This window comes from Portunus trituberculatus, chromosome 47 (genome assembly GCF_017591435.1).
Source record: "Portunus trituberculatus isolate SZX2019 chromosome 47, ASM1759143v1, whole genome shotgun sequence".
Taxonomy (NCBI): Eukaryota; Metazoa; Arthropoda; class Malacostraca; order Decapoda; family Portunidae; genus Portunus; species Portunus trituberculatus.
In genome coordinates, this window is record NC_059301.1 from 23,329,754 (window position 1) to 23,342,253 (window position 12,500).

Consider the following 12,500-nt stretch of genomic DNA (forward strand, 5'->3'; position numbering starts at 1 on the left):
ATCTGTCCGCTTGTCTTAAATCGACCTGTCTGTAGCTGTTTTTGTCTGCTTACCTAATTCCCTTCCTTACTGTCTGTCTTCTTACCTGCCTATCTGTGTGCGAGTCTAAAATCATGTACATTACATAAAAACAACTGCTGCTCGCTTTTATGCTTCCCGCCACACTGCACATTACTTTCCCTTTACAATGTCATTTTCCGTCTTGTCATATTTTGGCACTCCAACCACTTGCAAGAGGCACTAAAGCCAAAATGAACGCGACTTATCTGCATATATATACTCTCTCCTCATTTTCTCCTGAATCTAATACAGTCTTTCTTTTATTTCCATGTTATTCTTAAGTGTAAAGAAATACAAATGAGGAGCGAAACATTAGCAAACCTAGTGCCACTTAGGAGACTTTATGTCGAGCTACCTACACCATCTGATCTAAAGTAAGAAAAGTATATGTTCTCTTATGTAAGAAGGGAAAACTGGCTAAGGGCAACGAAAGCGAGTGAACAAAAAGGTCCAGTGAGATGCATATCCCCGAACAAGGTAGAGAATGAAAGCCAAAAGATGGGATTAATGTCTTGAAACGTCCCTCTTGAAGTGATAGTAAAGGTAAAGGCAGTGCATATCAAGTGGGGCCACGTACATAAATCTACATCCTTTTTTTAATGTATATTTTTTAAGTAGTTCAATGTGCATGCGTATTTTCATCAGTGTTTGCCGGAGCACCTCGCTGTGCATATCAACTTATAACAATGCTTCAAAATTTATTTCCTTCTTTTTTGTGTATGTTTTCATAAGTATTTCATTTTTGTATTATTTATCTATATATCTTATTTACCTATATTTTTTTTTGTACCGATTTCTTTTCATAACCTATTTGAATGCTTATTTTTTTTTTACCAATGTTTTTAAATGTGCTGTGCAGATATATTTTTTGCCAATACTTTTTGAATATTCACACTTATTATTTTCATGCTTTTCGAAATACCTCAATTCACATGTGTATTTTTCCACTAAATTTTAAAAACTTTGAATTTACATAGACATTTTTCGCAAACTTATTTACCATTACTTTTAAACCTACACACTTATCTTTAACTTTTTTTTTTTTTCCTCAGACAAACTCGATAATTTACATGCTTACGTTTCCTACCCATGTCTTTACGTACCTCAACTTGATATCCAGCCTTTAAAGACTTCCCATAACCATAACCATCCTCTCGCGGGTCTCCCAGTGGCTTGCCCCAATTAGGCTCACGTTTCTCAGGCTCAGGGATATCAGGAGTGTCTCGCCCCTCCACAACTTCCTGCTTCCAGATCACACTAATCGATTTACTCTTTCCTACACAAACCATCCACACTCCAAGATTCATAAGACTTCGTGACATGTATTTTTTTTAACATGATTGCTATACCTCTCCTTCCTCCTCCCCCTCCTCTTTTTTTTCATATTGTTGATGTTGATGTTATTCCTTCTTTTCCTTGTTCTTCCTGTTCCTGTTCTTGTTTTTCTCCTCTATTCTCAGTAAGGAGAGGGTTCTTTCTTTTGATCTTTTTTGCATTAAATATTTTTTTTTTATGATTTTCTCTTTTTTTCTCCTAATCGTGACTCACTTCCCTTTGATCTTTTATCGTGACTCTTATCTACCTCCATGTAACTCACCTTTCCCTCCCCCCTGCGTCAACATATCCATCCTGTGACACTACTGCTACTACTACTACTACTACTATTACTACTACTACTACTACTACTACTACTACTACTGTTACTACTACTATTACTACTACTACCACTACTACCACTACTGCTACTACTATTACTACTACTACTACTACTACTACTACTACTACTACTACTACTACTACTACTACTACTACTACTACTACTACTACTACTACTACTATAAACACAAATAATGAACAATTTATCGATTAACAAATGGTCAACGAAAGCAAAAATCTGAAAAAACAAAACAAAAAACAAACACGAAACACTCACTTCACGAATCCAAAATAAAAAATAAAAAACAAAGAAAAATATGCCCAGAAAAAAAATAAGATAAAAAGAAAGGGCGATAAATAAAATACGTGTGAAAATATCGTTTATACACATAGAAGGAGGACACGGCAGGAAGGAGAGGCATTAACACAGATTACGATCTACACGAGACACGGGAACACAAGAGGGGGAGAAAGGGCGGCGTAAATGGCTGTTCTTTTCCGTACGAGCAGTTAAGTATGTATGAAAGTATATTGTATGTAAATAGAGTGGAACCATGCGTGCTTTGGGGTCCGAGGGGTCTCCAAGCGCACGGGTTCGAATCCTGTCCACGGTCCGAGTGTAGGTTGGGCTTCCTCACTCGGGGCAATGGTTTCCTAGCGGGTGGGCTTTGAGATAGGAGGTACCACAAAAAAAGTATCCCCTTTAGCCCATAAATTCCCGCGAAAAGCCCACATGGTATAAACAAAAATAGAAATATATATATGTATGGTACGTATACACTGTTCTTTAACACTATACGTCCTTCTTACTATATGGAACCCGTTTTCTTTCATTTTCTTTAATCAATATCTGAATAATTTTTCCTTTATTCTCTCCTTTTTTTTTTTCAGTTGGATCTCCTCCTCTGCCGCTTCTGTGGATTAATGAAGCGCGTTGTAGTAAGCATGACTCCCGAATTTAGTTTTGTTTTGCATTCTTTTCCCGCTTCTTCTGTTCATGCAGGTGACTAATGGATTGTGTATATCATTTCTTCCCTTCGCTTCACCCTAATATTTATGATTAAGACATTTGCTTTACACTTTAAGCTTTTCTAACCTAAAAAAAAATAGCTAACGAGAGAGAGAGAGAGAGAGAGAGAGAGAGAGAGAGAATGAGAATGTGTGTGGGGCCTTACAGCTCCCACTACGGCTACAACGAGAGGAACCGAGGAGTACTTAGCCTCTAATGACCTCCGTACCGCTGCTATAAGGACGAGGGATAATGCAGCCATGTCACGAGAGAGAGAGAGAGAGAGAGAGAGAGAGAGAGAGAGAGAGAGAGAGAGAGGACCACTGTCGAAAGAAAAAAAAACTACATGCGAATGAGAATCGGCAAGTTTGGCAAAATAATGAGAAAAAAAGAATTATGGGAAAATTTGATGCTGGAGGAAGAAGAGAAAGAGGAGGAGGAGGAGGAGGAGGAGGAGGAAAGGCAGCAATCAAGAAAGTGATGGATGAGGAAGAATGGCTGATCCTCTCACTCACTCTCTCTCTCTCTCTCTCTCTCTCTCTCTCTCTCTCTCTCTCTCTCTCTCTCTGTCCATCCCTACCCACTCAGTCTTGTGTTCGATATCCAGCTTGTTGACACAGCAGAAAATGAGTAATTATGATATGAACCAAGGCAAGACCATTAAAGCCATTATTCTTAGTTTAGTAGTAGTAGTAATAGTAGTAGTAGTAGTAGTAGTAGTAGTAGTAGTAGTAGTAGTAGTAGTAGTAGTAGTAGTAGTAGTAGTAGTAGTAGTAGTAGTAGTAGTAGTAGTAGTAGTAGTAGTAGTAGTAGTAGTAGTAGTAGTAGTAGTAGTAGTAGTAGTAGTAGTAGTAGTAGTAGTAGTAGTAGTAGCAGCACTGTCAAGTTTCATAGCGTCATCATAATATCAGTCCTACTTATAAAATCATCAAAGAGAATACAGATGAATTATTGACAGACTTCAAATACACCAACAGTTTCTTTCTTCATTACGTGCCAACCTTTCTGCGCCGTCTGGAGCCCAATTAGACTTGAGTGTGTGTGTGTGTGTGTGTGTGTGTGTGTGTGTGTGTGTGTGTGTGTGTGTGTGTGTGTGTGTGTGTGTGTGTGTTATAGTCTCTCCTCCTTCCTCTTTTTACTCATTCACTTTCACAAGCATAGCAAAAGCAGGTTTCGCATTTTTGTACCACTATTTTGAAGCTACTCATATTTCTTCTAAGTCTCCCTTGCACAAAAATATGCACGTTCAGGTAAATGTGGATTACTCTCGTTACCATCGTCAGGCTGTGTGTGTGGAGACTAGAAAGACAGGGTAATGATACGGTACAGCAGCAGTCGTAACTCGCGTCCCTAATGGTGCGTGAGTTTATTCCCTCCTCGCAGCAACAGTGGGGGAATAAAAACCACAAAAAAAAAAAACATAATTATACAGAATTACAAACCACAACCAACTTTTCCTTCAAGCTATATAATGGAGTCTTGGGGTTTCATTTGGACGACGAGAAAGTTATACACGCATGCACTCACGCAGGTACGCATGCATACCCACGCACATACACTCACTCACACACACACACACACACACACACACACACACACACACACACACACACACACACACACAGAGAGAGAGAGAGAGAGAGAGAGAGAGAGAGAGAGAGAGAGAGAGAGAGAGAGAGAGAGAGAGAGAGAGAGAGAGAGAGAGAGAGAGAATTTTTAAGTGTCAAGCTTTTTCTGTTTGTAAGCATGTCTGCATGTCTGCTTCCCCCCCATCTCTCTCTCTCTCTCTCTCTCTCTCTCTCTCTCTCTCTCTCTCTCCATGACAGTCAAAGCTCTAGTTCAACGCGTTCCACTGTTACATCATGTTTTATAAATTTCGCATTAATCAGAATGTGAATATGGTCATTGTGATATACGCTGAACCTTTAACAAATACCCATATTCATAGACTGACCTCACCTTTCCAAACTATTTGCTGTAATATGTCAAAAGCACACATTCGTTCAGGTTTGGAGCTGCTGAGGATGCCAAATTAAGAGCGTTATCCCTTCTGTGTGGAAGTGAAGCCTTAGTGCCTACAGTAAAAACAGGTATTTGTGTTTTACCATGTTGAAAAAGTATCGAAATCTATACATATTCATATTCACGAGGAGAAGAATCTATTAGTAACTTGTCCTGGAGTTAAATGTATACGATAACATTCATAGCTACAGAAAAGAATACTATGATACATATGATTTCGGGTTGAATGGCAGAGCAAAAGGGAATTAATACATTTCTAAGTCGTTTTAATTAGCCAAAGAACAAAGGCTTGGGTAAGGAATCCACACATGTGCCTACAGATGTGAATGACCGATGATAGACACCGGGCCCGCAGCCACACTTTGAAGTCGCTTGGCTGAACATGTACGGCTCCTGTGCACACATGTAATCACCACTACGTATTTCTTATTTGCTTCAAGGTTATATGTTTAAATGTAATAATGGAAAAAAAAAAAACGCGGAATTGTACACTTGAATGGAATAATGAAAAAAAAAAAATCAATAGTACTGTATGTTTTTTTTTAAGAGATGATCTGGAAAAGGCAGTAAGAAAAGTACATAAATAAATAGATTATAGATAAAAGGTACTAAGGATATATAAGTCCACAAAAAAGAATAAATAATCTAAAATCTCATGAAAAAAATGAAACAATGAACTATCACTGGTATGCTGTAACTAAAAACCTGCACAATTTAGCACCCTCATAACGTGGCCCCTCACTGCTTCACCTGTACACGAGCATGCCGATACATAATTAGCCAGGGACTCATTAAGTTAAGCTGCAGGGCGCACACCACACCATGGCTTGCGTACTTTGCTGCACCACAGAACACACAACATGGTGGCACTTACAGTTGACAATACCGCTACATTTCCTATCTAAAGGGCATGAATTAAAAGGGGATTCGAAAGAATATAAGGGATACAGCAAGAGTGACTTAGGAAAGGATTTGATTTACATTTTTAAGTGCTTTAAGGGATAATGCAAAGATGACATTAGCAAAATCCGATAGAGGTCTTTTAATCCCTTCAATACTGAGACGCATTGTTACCTTGATTTCTGGGTATGATTAGACGATTCTATTTGCATTAGGAAGGGACTTTGGAGGTCAAAAGAATAATGGCCAGACTTTACTACCCTAATCCCAACATCTGTTTCTGAAGCTGTATAAAATCACCAAACAGTAACCAAAATCAATATGAAAACGCGTCCAAAAGAGATTAAGTAGTATAAAGGATATAACAAAGAGTGACATAGTAGAATCGTCAGGGTCAGTAATCAGGATAGGACAAGACATGACGAGTTTAAGCTTAATGAGGTTGGATATTAATAAAGAAAATAGAATGAAATTGGTTCCGAAATAGAAGTAGTAGATGAGTGAAATAGACGAGGTAATCAGGTTGTTAGGCACGAGTCATTAGAGAGCTTTAAGGGGAGAACAGGAGGGATTAGACAAATTTATGGAAGATAGGTGGAAATAGGGAGATATATTTCAGAGTGGAATAGACTTAGTAATCAAGTTGTTAGTCACGAGTCATTAGGGAACATTAAAGAAAGCTTAGACAAATTTATGGATGGCAAGTAGAAATAGATAACGCTGTAGTCAACTTTTTCCTATATTTTTATGCCCTTAGAATAACCAGCAACAGCGTGAAAGGCACACTAACAGTCACGCTATAAATGCAAAAAAACATCATTACTTAAAGGTCACCGGTAGGCTACAAAAAGGACAACGTGTGGTTCTCCCTGTCGCATTTCCTCTGAGCGCACACACACACACACACACACACACACACACACACACACACACACACACACACACACACACGGACACTAATACGGGGTGAGGGAATTAATGTCTTCGTCGTATTTTAGCGTAATCCATTTCAATCCCAGCGCAGCATTAACACTACCAGGACGGCTCGCTGTAGTTGTAGCACCAGTGAGAATCTAAACGTCTGCTCTCTCTCTCTCTCTCTCTCTCTCTCTCTCTCTCTCTCTCTCTCTCTCTCTCTCTCCGGCATTCTATATATTTTTTCTTTTTAACAATTTATTTCTATTTTCTTCATATTTCTCTCTTCCTAGCAGTGTATCTATCCATTCATCTATCCATCAATTTATCTCATAATTATCTAAGTATTTATATTCTCATCTATCTATCCATGTGTCTGTCTATCTATCGATCTATGTATCTATCTCTCTCCGTATCCATGCGTGCCGTGTGTGCGTGTGTCCGTGCATTAACCCCACCAACTGCCTACTTGCACGGCCTAACGGGCAAAAAATAATGACATCGCGGGTAGAATTGTCAGGCAATATTCAGCCTGGGTTAATGTGGCCAGTGTGACACATGCAGCCGCCCGCGTCACTCCCGCAATAAGTCGAGGTCATCAGGATGTTTTCGGGAGTGGTGGTGTGTTTGAGAACGCTGGGATGTGACGGTTTTTGGGGAGGCATGTGACGTGTCATTTATCATCGCCGTCCACTCGCTACGCTTTAATTGTTGTACTATTTACATTCTGGGAAAGATATGGGAGAAATAAAACCTATCTGTCAGAGAATAAAAGTTGGATGGTATTGAAACCATCAGGATTGGGATTTACGTTCTGGTTTAAGTGCATTCAGCTCATCATGTTCACTGCTGATCCCTTCATTGTGTAGATCACGATTTGAAAAAGGCATAACATATTTGGCCAGATATAAATTGTCACTGCCTGGAAATCAGTAGGATAAGGTTACTCTCACAATACGGAAAAAAAAAGTTAGTTTCGTTGATAGCTGAGATTCACTAACACTTCCAGGGAGAGAAACACACGCATGAAGAAGGCTTGACTTCCCTGTCTGAGTGAACTGCTTTACTTCACATAACCATTTGATCCTGTACTTTTATGTACGTCATCCTATAATAATTTTATTTAGGTGTTATGATCACTGTGTCCACTTTTTTTTATGCAAGAAGTCAAGGGCAACAACAATGATAGAAGGTTCCTCTGAAGGTGCCACTCCCTAAAATGACAGTCCGAAAGCAAGCCTAAAATTACTAAGTGACACAGCGACCATTGATGAAAAGTCATGGTTGTGATTGTGATTTATTTCACGTCACATGTATATAACAGGATCATAGGATTGTGCGGAACGAGACCCAAGTGCAGGTAATCTCAATGTCCCGGCAGCGAGATGGTTTGTGCTGCTGCCCTAGTTCAGATCCCGGCCAGAACGTGCGGCTGACGCTCACTCTATGCAGCTGTCCATCCAGTATTGGGTAGTGAGTGACTGAGGGAAGCAACCGTGAAAGCTTGGGAATTGCAGCAAACCCGTAGCTCGGCATGAAAGCCGTGTAAACCCCTAAACGACCCTCGACTAAGGAGACTGCCATGAATACCGTGATTGCCAGAGGGAGGAATTATTGTGCATGTATTTAATTAGACTTACAAGTTCTCGAGATATTTCTTAAATAATTCAGTATTACCAACAGTTCCCAAAATTAATTTCAACATTCAGAATACTCAGAGATATGATTACAAAGGACGAATAACTACGACGATTTCCAAAGCCTTCATCTAATAAGGAGTGACTAAGATGAATTCAAGGCCTTAACATAAAAATAATGTAAAACTAAGATTGTTTTCTGAGACTACTGTATGATAATGTTAAATAATTGAGGTGATTAATAAAATATCATTATATGAAATATGACCAAAGACTAATAAAACCCTCTGACAGCATCCAGCATATAACAAATCGGATGTCACGACACGGCAAGGGTTAATTGTTGTAATGAATTGGCAGTCACGCTCATGCATCATTAAGACATCCCTTGAGTGGCGAGCCAGGCACCTCAGAGGCTGGGAGACCCTCAGCTCAGGGCAAAGGCGGCTTTCAAGTGTATCTCACGCATGGTGGAATTAGATAAAAGTGCTCCTGATTTGAGGTGAAGGGCGGGAGGATAATCATCGTTGCCGCCATGATGATGTTGGGTTACTGCCGTGTACCCTGCCATCACTGTCCGCCTTGATAGATTGTGGCCCGCTCCCTCCGTGATTCCCAGAGGTTGCAATGATTCTCGCCCTCAGATCCCGTCCACTGCACGCTTTCCTATATCATCGAGCATCCTGAAAACACATTCAATACTCGCTGAATACTATTACTTTATTGGTGTTTGTGTTAGATTTAGCTAAAGAAATAAACGTGATACAAAGAGAGAGAGAGAGAGAGAGAGAGAGAGAGAGAGAGAGAGAGAGAGAGAGAGAGAGAGAGAGAGAGAGAGAGAGAGAGAGAGAGAGAGAGAGAGAGAGAGAGAGAGAGAGAGAGAGAGAGAGAGAGAGAGAGAGAGACGAATCATATACTACTTGTTTTACTACAGAAAATTACTTGAGTGACAATATTAGTTTGACTTCATTTAAAGATTCGCCAACAGACGTACATTTCCCCCTTCCCCTTTGCTGTTATTATAATTCTCCTTTTTCTCTTCCTTCGTCTTCCTCCATCTCTTTCGTAAGCTTTCGCTATAAATTGAACCAGCAACTCCTTGTAATTTCTAGGTCTGTAGCTAACCGGTTCCCCATGGGAAATAACTTTCCAACTTAAAGGGAACTGATAAAAATCCCCCAAACCATCCAGTTTCATTCACCAAGATTAAACTTCCATAAGAGAGAAAATGGAGAGAAGTAAATTTCACTTCTTCCAATCTTCTGTCCAGAAATATAGAGCATTTATCAAGAGAACAAAGTGAAAAGAGAAGTAAAAATCGCCATACTTGAGACGAGACTACCAAAGTTGAGGCAAAACTTCAAAGAAACACGAGGCATCACAGACCCGCTGATCCATCGCGACGCCTCAGGGGCTCGGGGCTTCCTTCACTTCCACCTCCGCCTCTCCTGCCCTGGACACTCACCAACTTTACCCGACAAACACCGGAGACCACATTCAGGGTCGGGAGGAGAAAAGTGAGGCCAAAGTAAGACACTAAGACCCTCCCGAACCTCCTAAACTGGTGACCAACTGAAGGATCCGTTCCCCCTCCATCCCCGACCCCCACGCCCTCTCCACAGCCGACTGACCTTTCAAATCCCGGCCAGGTCACGCCGATCACAGCCAGGAATAGCATTTCCTTCCTCGCCCTCCCTCCGTTCCCTAAGTAATAATGGGTGGTGATTATGGTGGTGGTGGTGGTGGCGGTTGGTGGTGGTGGTGTTTAGTGGTGGTGGTAGTTGTGGTAGCAAAGATTGGCGTAGCTGTGGTAGTGATAGTGATAGTTTTGTTCTTAGTAGTACATGATTGAGAAAATAGTATTGATGGTTACAATAGTGGTAATAGTAGTTGTTATAGTAGTAATGATAGCAGTATGGTGGTTATAGTGGTGGTATTAGGAATGGTTGAAGTAGCAAGATGTAAGGCAGTGATGAGTGCTGCTCGTTATAGTGTTGATGGAAGTGGTGTTAGTAGTGTTACATTGGTGGTGATGATGGTCGTAATAGTAGTAGTAGTAGTAGTAGTAGTAGTAGTAGGAGTAGAAGTGATTGTGATGATCGAGGAGAAGGAGGAGGAGATAGTGGTGGTGGTGGTGGTGGTGGTGGTGGTGGTGGTGGTGGTGGTGGTGGTGGTGGTGGTGGTGTTGGTGTTGGTGTTGGTGGTGGTGGTGGTGGTGGTGGTATTGTTACATTGATGGTGATGATAGTCATAATAGTAGTAGTAGTAGTAGTAGTAGTGGTTGTGATGGTCGAGGGGAGGAGGAGGAGGAGGAGGAGGAGGAGGAGGAGGAGGAGGAGGAGGAGGAGGAGGAGGAGGAGGAGGAGGAGGAGGAGGAGGAGGAGGAGGAGGAGGAGGAGGAGGAGGTGGTGGTGGTGGTGGTGGTGGTGGAAGTGGTGTTGGCAGTGTTACATTGGTGGTGATGGAAGTCATAATAGTAGTAGTAGTAGTAAAAGTTGTTGTGACGGTCGAGAAGGTATTGGCAGTAGTAGTGGTGGTATAATAGTGGTGGTGGTGGTGGTGGTGGTGGTGGTGGTGGTGGTGGTGGTGGTGGGGTCAGGTCACGGTCGCCGGATGAGGGAGGATGCCGTGAGCGTCGTCAGCTTCGTGACATGAATGATGCATGAAAAGATGAAGGGAAGAAAAGAAAGAAAAAAAAAAAAAAAAGAGGAAGAATCAACAACTACAACAACAGTGAAACAACATGCAAAGTCGGAGCTCACGGCCAGGGAGCAGACATATTCTTCATCATATTTCAAACCATCAGACACAATGAAAATAAACGAGAGGGAGGAAAAAAAAAAAATGGGGTGATACGAGAGATAATTCAGAATATACAACAATACTTCAATCATATTTCCAACCACCAAACAGTAAAAAAAAAAGAGAAACAGAAGATGAAAAGAAAACGGGGGAAATAATAACAATACCTCCATCATATTTCCAACCACTAAACGGTAAAAAAAAAAAGAAACGGAAGATGAAAAAAAAAAAACCGGGGAAATAAAGGTACGAAAGAGAATTTAGAATACATACATACGATCACCAACAATTGCAACACAAAAATAAATATGGAAACAATACGAGTGTTGGATAAAAACTAAAGAAAACGGTGAATAAGTTTAAAAGTTTGGAGATGTTTTAAGGAAGAGAAGAAAGAATGAAAATAAGAAGAAAAGAAGGAAGGAAGGGAGGAAGTAAAGAGCGGAAGTAAATTGTTGAGGGAGAAAATATGGAGAAAAAATGATAAGGTTAAAGGGGAAAGAGGAGGAGGAGGAGGAGGAGGAGGAGGAGGAGGAGGAGGAGGAGGAGGAGGAGGAGGAGATGACAGTAGACAGGACTGGAAAAAAAAGTCAACATATCAAAATTAGAGAAGAAACCGATCACACAAAAGAATAACACACACACACACACACACACACACACACACACACACACACACACACACAGGCAGGCAGGCAAAGTTGTACGTACATACTCCCACGCTCTCTCAGCTTTAAAACTGCTCTGGTAAATCTCTTCCTTTTTTTGAGCTGTAGGAACAAAAACAAACTTTCATTGGATCTCTGCACAAGTAGCGTGTGGGTGCTAGAGTGGCTGGGTGGTGGCTGGATGGGTGTGGCGGAACAATGGGGCAGATACAGGAGGAGGGGGAGGAGGAAGAGGAGGAGGAGGAAGAATGTTCTAAGAGAGAGAGAGAGAAGCACATCGACCCACTTCCCTCCCAGCTCTTCTCGCGGTTATAGTACCTCCCAAATAGGCTCTCTCTCTCTCTCTCTCTCTCTCTCTCTCTCTCTCTCTGTATGCTGCGCTGCTTTCAATTTATCGCTACTATTATCGCTGCTATACACGCCTGCTTCGGTCAACATCTTGTGAGAGCCAAACTGGGACGCAATATGAAGAGCAGCGAGATGAAGCAGCCAGAGGGATACACAGGCCGCCGCTGCTGGAGGAGATATACACACTCGGAAATTATTGAAGCTTATAACACAGTCCCTACTCGTATTAGATAACAAGGCATAATTTTTCTCTATTTAGGATTGTAGTTTGTTTTCTCAGATATTTTAACGTGTTGTCTTTGTTTCTTTGTATGTGTAGTGCAAGTTATGTGGTGTTTTCAAGGGTGTTTTCATTATACGAGTAATAGTTTAATGAGATGTGTGGCGCTTAAAGGAGATATAGAAAACGTAAACAAATGAAACCTAACCTAACTAATCATTTGTAGTCTTTGAAAATATTCCTTATGAGAATCGACGTTTTAA

General features: G+C 40.9%; 1 long non-coding RNA gene across 1 annotated transcript in view; it reads left to right on the forward strand.

Moving 5' to 3' along the window:
* The window catches only part of LOC123498047, a 76,239-nt gene that overhangs the window by 31,676 nt on the left and 32,063 nt on the right, over positions 1 to 12,500 (forward strand). Inside the window, exon 2 of the long non-coding RNA XR_006672626.1 lies at positions 2,608 to 2,655. This is a non-coding gene — a long non-coding RNA (uncharacterized LOC123498047). The remainder of the gene's footprint in view (positions 1 to 2,607; positions 2,656 to 12,500) is intronic.